This window comes from Ranitomeya variabilis, unplaced genomic scaffold (assembly GCF_051348905.1).
Source record: "Ranitomeya variabilis isolate aRanVar5 unplaced genomic scaffold, aRanVar5.hap1 Scaffold_42, whole genome shotgun sequence".
Lineage (NCBI taxonomy): Eukaryota > Metazoa > Chordata > Amphibia > Anura > Dendrobatidae > Ranitomeya > Ranitomeya variabilis.
In genome coordinates this window covers 244,313-260,100 of record NW_027508140.1, presented here as the reverse complement: position 1 = coordinate 260,100, position 15,788 = coordinate 244,313, and the positions used below count along the sequence as shown (strand labels likewise).

The 15,788-nt window shown below is 43.4% G+C and overlaps 1 protein-coding gene across 1 annotated transcript in view; it reads right to left on the bottom strand.

The window, feature by feature from the left end:
- LOC143790627 (FAST kinase domain-containing protein 1, mitochondrial-like) overlaps positions 1–11,330 on the bottom strand; it is a 44,075-nt gene extending 32,745 nt beyond the window's left edge. The window contains exon 1 of the mRNA XM_077279140.1: positions 11,060–11,330. The gene's annotated coding sequence lies outside the window, so the exon portion shown is untranslated. The remainder of the gene's footprint in view (positions 1–11,059) is intronic.
- Between the last annotated feature and the right edge of the window lie 4,458 nt (positions 11,331–15,788).

Genomic DNA, 15,788 nt, shown 5'->3' with positions numbered 1-15,788 from the left:
AGGACATTGATATGTTCATTTTTAATACTAGTGGTCAAGGGTACCTGTTTTCAAATTGAATTTACGTACGATTGAGTGCGTTTGATTATGTGCGGCATAAGCGATTTACGTGAATAACCCAGGACCACAAGTAGTCAAAATAAACATCTCAAAGTCCTGATCAAAATTTTACCCAAACAATATCCACTCTATGTATAATTAACCATACATGAAAATCGAATAGCTAACTAATAACTAATAGCTAACTGCCATACATGAAAATCGAATAGCTAATAACTAATAGCTAACTGCAGACTAACTTGAGTCCGGTGAGTCCAGGCTGGAACTTCAGACTTAAATAAGTTGTCCACTACAATAATTTTTTTTTTTTCATAAATCTTGCAATTATGTGCTACTGAAAACATCCACTGTCTTTATTTTAGCAATATTACCTTTTATCATGCTGTAGCAGCACATCTTCAGTGCTGGATCTAGCTCTCATGGGGTTAATCGACAACTTCCTTTCTCCTGAGTTATTGTGCTCTAATACTACAAGTTCCATGATGCATTGCACTGCCACTAAGCAGGAACCTCCTCTAGCTTCAAAAAGATTTGTGATGTCATTTCTGTCCAACCTCCTCTTTTACATTTGTCCAACGCACACTCCATTACACACAGATGTCTCTCTCTAACATCATGTCCTCCCTCTATCTGAAACTGAACCTGTCAAAAACTGAACTCCTCGTGTTCTCTCCCTCTACTAACCTACCTTTGCCTGACATTGCCATCTCCGTGTGCGGTTCCACCATTACTCCAAAGCAACATGCCCGCTGCCTTGGGGTCATCCTTGATTCCGAGCTTTCATTCATCCCCCACATCCGATCACTGGCTCGCTCTTCCTATCTGCATCTCAAAAACATTTCTAGAATTCGCCCTTTTTTTACTTTCGACTCTGCAAAAACTCTTACTGTCTCACTTATTCATTCTCGTCTGGACTATTGTAAATCTCTACTAATCGGCCTCCCTCTTACCAAACTCTCCCCGCTCCAATCTGTCCTGAATGCTGCTGCCAGGATCATATGCCTCACCAACCATTACACCGATGCCTCTACCTTGTGCCAGTCATTACACTGGCTACCCATCCACTCCAGAATCCAGTACAAAACTACTACCCTCATCCACAAAGCACTCCATGGCTCAGCACCACCCTACATCTCCTCTCTGGTCTCAGTCTACCACCCTACCCGTGCCCTCCGCTCCGCTAATGACCTCAGGTTAGCATCCTCAATAATCAGAACCTCCCATTCCCGTCTCCAAGACTTTACACGTGCTGCGCCAATTCTTTGGAATGCACTACCCAGGTTAATACGATTAATCCCCAATCCCCACAGTTTTAAGCGTGCCCTAAAAACGCATTTGTTCAGACTGGCCTACCGCCTCAACGCATTAACCTAACTATCCCTGTGTGGCCTAAAAAAAATAAAAAAATAAAAAAATAAATAAAAATAAACATTATCAGGTTCCTCTCATCATGTTCTCATACACTTTATGCAGTTAATAGCCCTCTGTGTCTGTACTGCTACATACTTAGGCAGTTAACTGGTTCATGCAGCTTTACATGAACACCCGAGCCTTACACTATGGCTGGTCCGAACAACTAAAGCAATTGTTACCATCCACCTCTCGTGTCTCCCCTTTTCCTCATAGTTTGTAAGCTTGCGAGCAGGGCCCTCATTCCTTCTGGTATCTGTTTTGAACTGTGATTTCTGTTATGCTGTAATGTCTATTGTCTGTACAAGTCCCCTCTATAAGTTGTAAAGCGCTGCGGAATATGTTGGCGCTATATAAATAAAAATTATTATTATAGATAGATAGATAGATAGATAGATAGATAGATACAGAGATATAGGATGGATAGATAGATACATACAGATATATCTATATATCTATGTCTATTTCCATAGATATGTCCATATCCATGTTTCTAAACCCCCTTCACCCCTGGAGCTTTTTTCGTTTATCTCTCCCCTTCTTTCCAGAGCCATAATGTTTCCATCAATATGGCCATGTGAGGGCTTATCTTTTGCGGGACAAGTTCTACTTTTGAACGACACCATTGGTTTTACCATGTCGTGTAACAGAAAATGTGAAAAAAAAGTCAAAGTGCGATGAAATTGCAAAAAAAGTGCAATCCCACACTTGTTTTTTGCTTGGCTTTTTTGCTAGGTTCACTAAATGCTAAGGCTGTGCACACGTTGCGGATTTGATTGCAGATCCGCAGGGTTTTTTGCTGCCCAGAGTTGCATCAAATCCGCAGTGTAGTGCTCAACCAATGTAAGTCTATGGGAGCAGCAGACTTGTTGTGCACATGCTGCGGAAAAAGACACACCGAAACGCAGCTTTTTTTTTTCAGCAGCATATCACTTCTTTTTTTGCCAAACTGCAGCGTTTCTGTACCCATAGACTTTCATTGAGTCGGGCACATCTGCAGCAAAACCGCAGATGTAAAAAAGAGCTGCAGTTTAGATGCGGATGTGGGTCCGAGAAACGCTGCAGTTCGGGAGGAGGGAAGTGTGTGGGCGGTGATGGTGTGCGTGTATGTGTGTGCGGACGGGGTCTGCGGGACTGTTCGGGTGTGTGCGGGACTGTTCGGGTGTGTGCGAGGCTGTGCGGGGGGTCTTTTGGGGTGTGTGCAGGCATCATCTGATGGGACTACAAGTACGCAGCATCCAATTTGCAGCTAATTTGGATGTAATCTGGACAGTGGACACGCACCCTACACTATCCATACATCTATCAATAGATATATCTATCCAGATATATCTATAGATAGATATAGGAATAGATAGATGTATGCATCTATAGATCTATCTATATGTAGCTCTGTCTATCCATTTCATCTATCATCTATATGTCTATCTATCTGTGTGTAATTGAGTGTGGGTTGGACAAATGTAAAAGAGGAGGTTGGACAATAATGACATCACAAATCTTTTTTTTGTTCAATAATACATCTTTATTTAGCTTTCAAAAATGCATACAAAAACGCACAAAAAACACGCAAAAACCGCACCAAAAAAAATTAAAAAATGCATCAAAAGCGCGAAAAAACTCCACAAAAAACTGCATCAAAACTGCAGCAAAAACTGCATCAAAACCGCACCAACAACAGCATCAAAACTGCACCAAAAACTGTATCAAAACCCCACCAACAACAGCATCAAAACCGCACCAAAAACTGCATCAAAACCGCATCAAAACCGCACCAAAAACTGCATCAAAACCGCACCAAAAATGGCATCATAAGGGTATGTGCACACGCTGCGGATTTTGCTGCGGAACCGCAGCGTTTCCGCAGCTGCGGGTCCGCAGCGGTTTCCCATGAGTTTACAGTACAATATAAACCTATGGGAAATGAATTCCGCAGTGTACATGCTGCGGAAAAAACGAGCGGAAACGCATCGGTTTATATTCCGCAGCATGTCATTTCTTTGTGCGGATTGCGCTGCGGGTTTAAACCTGCTCCAATAGAAAACTGCAGGTGTAAATCCGCAGCGGAAACCGCTATAGAAACCGCGATAAATCCGCAGTAATAACCACAGCGGTTTTGCACTGCGGATTTATCAAATCCGCTGCAGAAAATTCCGCAGCGGAATCCGCAGCGTGGGCACATGGCCTAAACGCACAAAAAACTGCTTCAAAACCGCACCAAAAACTGCATCAAAACCACACCAAATACTGCATCAAAACCGCACCAAATACTGCATCAAAAGTTCGCCAAAAACTGCATAAAAAAGCATCAAAAACCTGAATCAAAACCACGCAAAAAAGCACCAAATACTGCAGCAAAAACTGAATCAAAACCGCGCAAAAACCGCACCAAAAACTGCATCAAAACTGCTCCAAATATTGCATCAAAAATGCATCAAACCCTCACCAAGAACTGTATCAAAAACTGCAGCAAAACGGCACCAAAAACAGCATCAAAACCGCACCAACAACAGCATCAAAACCGCACCAAATACTGCATCATAACCGCACCAAAAACTGCATCAAAACAGCACCAAATACTGCATCAAAACCACACCAAATACTGCATCAAAACTGCACCAAAAACTGAATCAAAACCGCACCAAAAACAGCATCAAAACCGCACCAAAAACTGCATCAAAACCGCACCAAAAACTGCATCATAACCGCACCAAAAACTGCATCAAAACTGAATCAAAAACTGCATCAAAACTTCACCAAAAACTGCATAAAAAAGCATCAAAAACCTGAATCAAAACCACGCAAAAAACCGCACCAAATACTGCAGCAAAAACTGAATCAAAACCACGCAAAAACCGCACCAAGAACTGCATCAAAACCACACAAAAAACCCGCATGAAAACCACGCAAAAAATATGAAAAAAACGTGAAAAAAATGCATAAAAAACGCAGCTGCGTTTTCAGCAAGGAGATGCAGATTTTGTGCAGAAAATTCTGCACCCAAATCTGCAACGTGTGCACACAGCATAAAATTGACCTGCCATTATGATTTTCCAGGTCATTACGAGTTCATAGACACCAAACACGTGTAGATTATTTTTTATCTAAGTGGTAAAAAAAAATTCAAAACTTTGCTAAAAAGAAATAAAATAATTGCGCCGTTTTACGATACCCGTAGCGTCTATATTTTCTGAGATATTGGGTCGGGTGAGGGCTAATTTTTTGCTCGCCGAGCTGACGTTTTTAATGATACCACTTTTGTGCAGATACGTTCTTTTGATTGCCCATTATTGCATTTTGATGCAATGTCGCGGCGACCAAAAAAACAATTTTTTTTGTTGTAATGAAAACAACTGACATGTTGCTCACCGCCGAAGCCCACCTCAAAGCGTGGGGATAATGCCAGCTGATGTACTATTCCGTCAGCTGGCAGAAAGGGGTTAATGAACAATATGTTTCAGTTAAAAAAAAACGAAGAAAAAAAAATATGGCGTGGGCTCCCGCGAAATTTTCTGCGCCAGAGGGGGAAAGCCGACAGCCGAGGGCCAATATTTGTAGCCTGCTATGAATATCAGCCCGCAGCTGTCTGCGTAGCCTTTACTGGCTATTAAAATAGGGGGACCCCCCAAAAAAATGACGTGGGGTCCCCCTATATTTCATAGCCAGAAAGGCTACGCAGACAGCTGCGGGCTGATATTCATAGCCTAGAGAGGGGCCATGGATATTGGCCCTCCCCCCAGCTACAAATACCAGTCCGCAGCCGCCCCAGAAATGGCGCATCTGTAAGATGCACCAATTCCGGCACTTAGCCCCTATCTTCCCACTCCGGTGTAGCGGTGGGATATGGGGTAATAAGGGGTTAATGTCACCTTGCTATTGTAAGGTGACATTAAGCCGGGTTAATAACGGAGAGGCGTCAATAAGACGCCTATCCGTTATTAATCCAATAGTATTAAAGGATTAATAAAACACACACACATTAGGGAAAAAGTATTTTAACCCCTTCACCCCCAGAGCTTTTTCCGTTTTTTCGTTTTTGTTTTTCGCTCCCCTACTTCCCAGAACCATAACTTTTTTATTTTTCAGTCAATATGGCCATATGAGGGCTTATTTTTTGCGGGACGAGATGTACTTTTGAACGATACCATTGGTTTTACCATGCCATGTAACAGAAAATGGGAAAAAAATTCCAAGTGTGATGAAATTGCAAAAAAAAGTGCAATCTCAGACTTGTTTTTCGTTTGGCTTTTTTGCTAGGTTCACTAAATGCTAAAACTAACCTGCCATTATGATTCTCCAGGTCATTACGAGTTCATAGACACCTAACATGTCTAGTTTATGTTTTATCTAAGTGGTGGATAAAAATTCCAAAGTTTGCAAAAAAAAAAAAAAAGTGTGCGATTTTCCAATACCCGTAGCGTCTCCAATTTTCGTGATCTGGGGTCAGGTGAGCGCTTCTTTTTTGCATGCCAAGCTGTCATTTTTAATGATACCATTTTGGTGTAGATACGTTCTTTGATCGCCCGTTATTGCACTTTAATGCAATGTCGCGGCGACCAAAAAACCGTAATTTTGGCGTTTTGATTTTTTTTCTCGCTACGCCATTTAGTGGTCAGGTTAATCCTTTGTTTTTATTGATAGATCGGGCGATTCTGAACGCGGTGATACCAAATATGTGTAGGTTTGATTTTTTTTTAATTGTTTTATTTTGATTGGGGCGAAAGGGGGGTGATTTAAACTTTTATATATTTTTTATATTTTTAAACACTTTTTTTTTTTTATTTTGGCATGCTTCAATAGCCTCCATAGGAGGCTAAAAGCATGCACTACACGATCGGCTCTGCTACATAGAGGTGAAGTACAGATCACCTCTATGTAGTAGAAATGGTGGTGTACTTTGAGCGCCGACCACAGGGTGGCGCTCAAAGCAATCGGCCATCAACAACCATAGAGGTCTCAAGGAGACCTCTGGTTGTTATGGCAATGCACCGCTGACCCTTGATCATATGACGGGGGTCAGCGGTGTGAGCACTTCCGGCCGTGCAGCCGGGAGCGCTAGTTAAATGCCGCTGTCAGCGCTTGACGGCGGCATTTAACTAGTTAATGGGGGCGGGCGGATCGCGATTCCGCTCGCGCTCATTGCGCACACATGTCAGCTGTACAAAACAGCTGACATATTGCGGCTTTAAGGTGGGCTCACCGCCGGAGCCCACCTTAAAGCAGGGGATCTGCCAGCTAACGTACTATTCCGTCAGCTGGCAGAAAGGGGTTAATATTCTTCATTTAAGCATACTTACCATACTTCGGCGCCTGCAAAAAATGTAAAATAATAAACCGTATACTACCTGTCCACCGTAGTCCAATTAATAACGAGTGTCCCATGACGATCTCCCCTATAGAACAGTGACATCGGGTGATGTCACTGCTCTATAGGACCCTATGTGACACACTGACAGGAGACAATGGCTCCTGCAGTGCATCACTGAGAGGTTACTATAGTTCACTGGTATCACTTTATGGCAAAAAGCTGCGTGGGAACTTTCTCACACAGCAATGCCAAAAGTGAGACTAGGGACTATTTTCTCACAGGGGCGTAGGAATACATTGTGGGGAAAACATTGTGGAAGGATACCTTCCATCATTGTATTCCTGGAGCCCCTGGAGAGCGGTCGCATCAGCTGATGCTCCTGCTCTCCACGGGAGATCGGCGAGGGACACTCGTTTTAATTGGATTTCTGCAGATCAGGGAGTATAGTGTTTGTTTATTATTTTAATATTTTTTACAGGTAACACTGGCTTCGAGGAACAAAGTGACAAGTGATAGTGAGTATGTACTCTATGTTTTATGTACTGTACGTCTGTATGTATGTTGTATGTATGTACTGTATGTATGTACTGTATGTGGCATGTTGAATGTCGTATGTTGCATGTCGTCGCATGTTGCATGTTTCATGTCACATGTTGCATGTCGTCACATGTTGCATGTTCTCGCATGTTGCATGTTGTCGCATGGTGCATGTCGCATATCACATGTCTCATGTTGCATGTTGTCGCATGTCACATGTTGTCACATGTCGCATGCCCTCGCATGTTGTATGTCGCATTTCGTCGCATGTCACATGTTGCATGTTGTTGCATGCCGTCGCATGTTGCATGTTGTCGCATGTTGCATGTCGTTGCATGTCGTCGCATGTCACATGTTGCATGTCATTGCATGTCGTCGTATGTTGTCGAATGTTGCATGTCGCCGCATGTCGCATGTCGTCGCATGTCGTCGCATGTTGCATGTCGTCGAATGCTGCATGTCGTCGAATGCTGCATGTCGTCGCATGTTGCATGTCACATGTTGTCATATGTCGCATGCTGCCACATGTTGCATTTCGCATGTCATCTCATGTCACATGTCGCATGTCGCATGTTGTCACATGTTGCATGTTGACGCATGTCACATGTCGTTGCATGTCACATGCCGTCACATGTTGTTGCATGTTGCATGTGGCATGTTGCATGTCGTCGCATGTTGCATGTAACATTTTGCATGTCATATGTCGCATTCCCTCTCATGTCGCCACATGTTGCATGTCACATGGTGTATGTTGTATGTCTGTATGTACTGTGTCTGCATGTTGTATGTACTGTATGTCTGTATGTATGTACGTGTGTGTGTGTGTGTGTGTTGTTTTTTTTTACATTCAACACATTAGCTGGATGATGGGACTACTACTGTCCCATCATTGGCTAATGTGTCACTCACTGTCACTGTAGCAGGCATCGTCCGATAGGACTTGTAGTCCCATCGGACGACGCCTGCACACAGAGACACACACAGCAATGACGCCTGCAGCAGACCCCAGCACGGCCAGCGGACCCACCGCACCACCCGGCGTAGCCCCACAGCACATCCCGGCGCCGACACATGCCGGCGCAGGCACCGGCAGATGCCGGCACCACGGCACATCTCGGCGCCGACACATCCCGGCGCAGGCACCGGCACATGCCGGCACCACAGCACATCCAAGCATCACGGCACATCCAAGCATCACGGCACATCCAGACGCGGCACAATGGCAAATCCAGGCACAGCACCACGGCACATCCCGCAGACTCCTCTGCGCCCACCCATCCCAGAACACAGCGTTCACATCCCTACCTACTACCTAGCCCTCTGCTGGATGTCCTCATATGAACTCGAGCGTGGGAACTTTTCACAGGCTCCAGTTCATGAGGACATCCAGCAGAGGGCGCATCACCGCAACTCAAGGTAACTACAGGTCACCCTGCTTTCCATTCATTCCCCTGGTTTTTACAGGCAGGTGCGGCTGCATTAACAGGCTTCTGCTTGTAAAATTAGTTAACCCTTTCAGATGGATTTGCAACGTGGGACAGAACGACAGAAGGTATGGAATATTGTTGTTTGTTTTTTTTTTACTTTGTTTCAGGTGACAAGGGTCTTCAGGTGGATTAAGAGTCTAATAAAATATTACAACAACATCTGTCTTTATTTCATTAAAATACTTTGTAATAATGTGTGTTTTCTTAACCATTTCATACTATTGGATTAATAATGGATAGGTGTCATAATTGACGCCTCTCCGTTATTAATCTGGCTTAATGTCACCTTACAATAGCAAGGTGACATTAACCCTTCATTACCCCATATCCCACCGCTACACGGGAGTGGGAAGAGAGTGGCCAAGTGCCAGAATAGGCGCATCTTCCAGATGTGCCTTTTCTGGGGTGGCTGGGGGCAGATGTTTTTAGCCGGGGGCGGGGCCAATAACCATGGACCCTCTCCAGGCTATTAATATCTGCCCTCAGTCACTGGCTTTACCACTCTGGTGGAGAAAATTGTGCGGGAGCCCACGCCAATTTTTTCCGTGATTTAACCCTTTAATTTAATAGCTAGAGGGCCCAAATTTTGCACATACACACTACTAACATTATTAGTGTGGAATATGCAAAAAAAAAAAGGGATATGAGATGGTTTACTGTATGTAAACCATGTCTCATATCCTGTCGGGTTTGGGAAGGAGATAGCAAAAGCCGGCAATTGAATTGCCGGCTTTTCTCTATAACACCGCTGCGTATTTCTTGCAAGTCACACTGCTGGTTCGTGAGTAATCCATATTTTTCTCGCCCCCATAGACTTTCATTGGCGATTTTTTTGCGCAATACGGTGACAAACGCAGCATGCTGCGATTTTCTACGGCCGTATAATACAGATCCGTAAAATACGGCTGATAGGAGCTGGGCCATAGAGAATCATTGGGCCGTGTGTAATGCGTATTTTACGGACGTATTTTCTTGCGCTCATACGTCCGTAAAACTCGCTAGTGTGACGCCGGCCTAACTGTCCTAAAACCTCTGCCAAACCCGTCACATTTTTGCCCTATGTAATACATTTGTGGTCTTCCCTAGAAATATTAGACACTTTCCCATTCATCTATAAATTAGCTTAATAAACTTGGAACTAAATTAATTATTACAATTGATAATTATCAACGGCTCATTCACACGTTATATTTTCTTATACTAGTGATGATGATATTTTTATTTCTATAGCGCCAACATTTTCTGACCACTTTACAATTAAGCAGGGACATGAACAGACAATAAATATATCACAAAGTGACACAGATCCGCAGGTACAGGAGGAGTGAGGGTCCTGCTCGCAAGCTACAATCTATAAGGAAATAGGGTGGGATGTGCTATCCGTGCTTTTCACAGATAACACTTGTGCCTAAAATAGTGAATGGGGCAGTTCACATGTCCGGGATTGTTTGTAGTCCATACAAAATCATGGAGATATGTTCCATACTGATCCAAACGTCAGAACAAAATTGTCAATGCAAGTCTATGGGTCTGTGTAAAAATCGAACAGAACTGTCATCTTAGTGATGTCCGAGTCCGATCTAAACGTCAGATCAAAATACACATATAGCTCAGCCGTGAGACCACCATCGATCCTGGTCAAGTATCCAACATCTTTGGCTGTGAGGCTATGTGCACACGTCAGGATTTCTTGCAGAAATTTCCTGACCAAAACCGGACATTTTCTGCAAGAAATCCTGTGCGTTTTTTCATGTTTTTCTCGCATTTTTTGTGTGGATTTTTTTGCAGATTTTTCCGGGGGTTCCAAATGCAATAATATGGTGGGAAATCCGCAAAAAATCAGCAAAATTAATGAACATGCTGCGTTTTTTACCGCGATGCATTTTTTTCGCGGGAAAAAAAAGTGACATATGCACAAAAATTGCGGAATGCATTCTAAATGATGGGATGCATATGTATGCGTTTTTATAGCGAAAAAACGCAAAAAATCCGGAAAGTGTGTACATACCCTGAAACAACCCCATATGATCAGGTTTCCTCTACCAAAACTTGACAGTTCCTTCAATGATTGCAGCCATTGGCCCCGTTTTCCCTTGTTTCTTCCAGACCCATTTGCACCCATCAGAGACTAGTCTGTTGCCTTTCATCTCATCGCTCCAAATCACCCATCTTCAATCTTATACTGTCCATTTGTCATACGTTTTTGCAAACTCAAGCCAACGCTTCTCATCACAATAGTGAAGTTGAAGTCTCTCACCTTATTTGCAGCTTCCAGACTTGTGTAACGTCTGCAGGACAATTGATTGATTTTTGTATGGTTATCCTGAGGAAGGAGTCGGTGGAATCTGAAACGCATCAACAATAAACAATACATTTGTGTATAAGACAGCCAAGATGATTGTCTATAAAATGATGGGAGTCTCACGTTGGAAGCAGTAGTGGATGGTGAGATATGGAGCCTGAAAGTCAAAAGGTCAAAACATTGTTACTCTTTTGCTCGTCAGTGTGTTTGTCTTAGGGTATGTGTCCACGGGCCGTTTTACATCCGGAATAGCAGCGGATTGAATGCTGAGCAGAGCCGCAGCATTCAATCTGCCGCGTCCAGATGTTACAGCATAGTGGAGGGGATTTTATGAAATCCCGTCTCCACTATGCGTGCTAATACGCACCCGGCGGCCCTGCGATTCCGGACATGCGCCGCGTCTTTTTAGATCGCAGCATGTCCGTTTACCTTGCTGCGCCGCTGCAATGTAAATCACAGGGCCCTATGTGTGGGGTGCGATGATGCCGGATGTGTGCAATGAACACATCCGGCATCATCGTGTCTCCAGAAGGGGGCGGGGCTTAGGGCAGAGCGAGTTTTCCGCTCCGTCCAAAGCGCCGGCCATCCTGAACGTGGACACGCACCCTTAGGATCTTCTTGTGTTTTTAGGGGGTTGATTTGTGGTCTGTTTATTTTATACTTATTATTGGTAATTTTTTAAATATATTTATTTGTGTTAATAATTTTTGATATATTATATTACTACTATATTTTTAATACAGATTGTTATATGGAAAAAAATACATTGAAGAAAAAAAACCTGATATAAACAATAGGTCATTTTCTCATGAGGCCTTCAGCGTAACCTCATTATAATGTGATATTTGCAGGTGATTCATGTTTCGTCCTGAAGGTTTAGAGCTGGAGTGGCCTCTGCTGGTAACACCTAGTACTGCACAACAGATGGAAGCATTTTATTGGTTTCGCCAGTAGGTGTCAGTAGCGCTCAGTGTAACGGCATCACAGAGAGATAAGGAGACGTAATATCAGAATCTGGGGAGATAGTGAGAAAGTACAGGAGGAATATATATATATATATTTACATTTTCATATTTTGCATAGTTCATTATTTTTACCTTCAAAGCAGCAACCGAATAATAATTATTGCAGATGTGACTGAGGGTTAATAATGATCTGGTGAAAAAAGAAAAAACAGCTCCGACTCTAGGGGCATTGTAGCACGGAAGCCAAGGGATCAAATGTAGAAACAATTCAGCGTCTTAAAATGTCGATGTTTATTAGAGAACTAAGTACAAAGTTCAATGCATAGTATTTACATAGACAGTCTTGAATGTTTGCATTGAATTTTCTAATAAACATCACAATTTTAAGAAATTGGATCTTTTTCTACATTAATAATGATTTCCCGATCTAAAATGAATATTTTCTGTGTGTATAAAAAGTGGTTGTCACGCTGTGTTGTCCAGCCTGCTCTCCATTGTAGACTCTACAACGAGGGCTATGGACGGGGCGATCCGCACCGCTGATCGGCATGGGGTCTCTTAGGCCGCGTCCGGCCTCCTCCCACTTCAGGACCACTGGTTAGTTCTGAGGTCCCCCAGGGTCACAAATACCGACCTGATGTTGACACCCCAATCGGCATAGCACAGGGCAGCCCAGAACACCTGGACTCAAGCGCTCCAGCACTCAGCCTCCCTGGTAACTAGGATTACAGGCGCACGCCACCGCGCCCGGCGATTGTCTAGTGCTGCTATTACTGACTAGAGGCTGCAAGGAGCCGTGACGTCATCGGGAGCCACAGCGCCATCTAGTGTCTGCAGGATGAACCTGCCATAAAGTCAGTAACATAAGTCAGTATACCGCTGCAACATGGTCACAAATCACAGTAACATCAGAAATAACCTCAGAAATACTCTGACACCGGAGTCTGATACTTGATTCTGATACCTGACTTTCACATATCAAAGTCACAAATGAAAGTCAAACCTCAGAAATACTCTGATACCGGAGTCTGATACTTGACTCTGATACAGGAAATTAGTAAAATTAGTAAAATTAGCAAAAATTAGTACCTGGGATCACTTGACCTTGTGGTGCAATGGTAAGGCCGACGGCTGTAGTCTCTAGACGCAGGATCCATTTTTTGTCGGCCGGATCCTTTTTTTTTTCCACCGGATTGGTTTTATCTTTCTGCCGGATCCGTTTTTTCCACCGGGTCCGTTTTTTTCCGCCGATCCGTTTTTTTTTTTTGCCGAATCCATCGTTTTCGCCAGTCGGTTTGTTTTTGCGCCGGATCCGGGTTTTTTTACGCCAGATCCGTTTTTTTTTGCCGGATCTGTATTTTTCCGCCGATCCGTTTTTCCGCCGGATCCGTATTTTTCCGCCAATCTGTTTTTCCGCCGGATCCGTTTTTTTTTCCGCCGGATTCGTTTTTTTCTGCAGATCCGGTTTTTTTTTGCCGAATCCATTTTTTTTCCAGCCAATCTGTTTGTTTTTCCGCTGGATCCGTTTTTTTCCCGCCGATCCGTGTTTTTTTGCCGAATCTGTTTTTTTTCCGCCAATCGGTTTGTTTTTGCGCCGGATCCGTTTTTTTACACCAGATCCGTTTTTTTTTCGCCGGATCCGTATTTTTCCGCCGATCCGTTTTTCCGCCGGATCCGGGTTTTTTTTCCACCGGATTTGTTTTTTTTCCGCAGATCCGTTTTTTTTTGCCGAATCCGTTTTTTTCCGCCAATCTGTTTGTTTTTCCGCCGGACCCGTTCTTTTCCGCCGATCTGTGTTTTTTTGCCGAATCCGGTTTTTTTCCGCCAATCGGTTTGTTTTTGCGCCGGATCCGTTTTTTTTTACCACAGATCCGTTTTTTTTTCGCCGGATCCGTGTTTTTCCGCCGATCGGGTTTTTTTTGCCCCGGATCCATTTTATTACAAGCCAGATCCGTTTTTTTTCCGCCGGATCCATTTTATTTTTCTGATCCGTTTTTTTTGCCGACTTTGTTTTTATCCCGCCAATCCGTTTTTTTTGTGCCGGATCCGGGTTTTTTTTACGCCGATTCGTTTTTTTTTTTGCCGAATCCGTTTTGTTCCCGCCGATCGGGGTTTTTTTGCGCCAGATCCGTTTTTTTACAAGCCAGATCCGTTTTTTTTTCGCCGATCCGTTTTTTTTTACCTAATCCGTTTTTTTTCGCCGATCCGTTTTTTCCACCTAATCCGTTTTTTTTTACGCCAGATCCGTTTTTTTCCGCCAGATCCGTTTTTTTCCGCCGATCCGTTTTTTCTTTTTGTTGAATCCGTTTTGTTCCCGCCAATCGGGGTTTTTTTTGCGCCGGATCTGTTTTTTTGACAAGCCAGATCCGTGTTTTTTCCGACGGATCCGTTTTTTCCTGCTGAACTGTTTTTTTTTGTGCTGGATCCGTTTTTTTCCCGCCGGATCCGTTTTTTTCCGCCGGATCCGTTTTTTTTCGCCGGGGATGTGCATGTCTTCAGTGCCATCTCACAGATCTGCGGAGCATCATTTCTCTCTGTAAGTTATTCCTTGATTCAACTTGGCCAAGTGTTTTTGCAGTACCGTTATATCTCCATCCATGATTTCTCAAGCACTTTTCCAAAATTGTGTAGTCAAGCTAAGTGAATTCACTATCTACCTTTCTGTTATTTCATAAGCAGTTGCGATGATCGGCATCTTCTCTGAAGTACTGATGAAAACACAATCATTTTACTTCTTTTCAAGAACAGGTTAGTGCTTCTCTTGATTTCTGTTCTAACTTGGCTTGTCCCATGACTTCTATCTCACTAATGCTACAAGGGGTTTTCCATTCTCTCCCAATGATGCAGCAGCATGTCTCCCCAGTGTCAGACCGGGGTGTTTAGAGCCCAATAGACGAATGCGAAGGGTCACCTCACAGCTGCAAGAAAAGATTTTCTTTTTGCTCTTATGCTCAAGGACCAAGTGTTCTACCATCTGAAGTTGCCTGCACTATTACAATATATTTTTGGATTCCATACGGCAAACAGCATAATAGAAAAGAAATCTAAATGGCTGATTCTCCTTTTGGTTAGTGACGTCACATCTGTGAAAATATCGAATCAAAATTATTCAAAAAGTGATACACACTATATAATCATATAATTAAAAAGTAAAGGCTGTGACACCAAAAAATGAGCTCTCACACAGATCCGGAAATATAAAAAAAATATATTAGAATATGGCAATGAAACAAGCAGAATAAAAATGTTCCCACGTTTAGTTTTTTTCTAGTAAACACAAGTAAAGCTCTACTTATTGTTGTGCTGCTGTAGTCATACTGACCTGGAGAAGGACGTCAAAGGGAACCTGTCGGCAGGATTGTGCACAGTAACCGACACACAGTGTCAGGTCGGCGGCGTCATACTGATTACAATGATACCTGGTGATGAAATCTATCTTGTTGTTTCTTAATCTTTATTCTCAGTTTTGTGGTGCTGATATGCTCGAGTCCTAAGGCCGGTTTCACACGTCAGTGGCTCCGGTACGTGAGGTGACAGTTTCCTCCCGTACCGGAGACACTGACACACGTAGACCCATAAAAATCAATGCATCTGTTCAGATGTCATTGATTTTGTGCGGACCGTGTGCGGACCGTGTCTCCGTGTGCCAAACACGGAGACATGTCAGTGTTCGTGGGAGCGCACGGATTACACGGACCCAATAGAGTCAATGGGTCCGT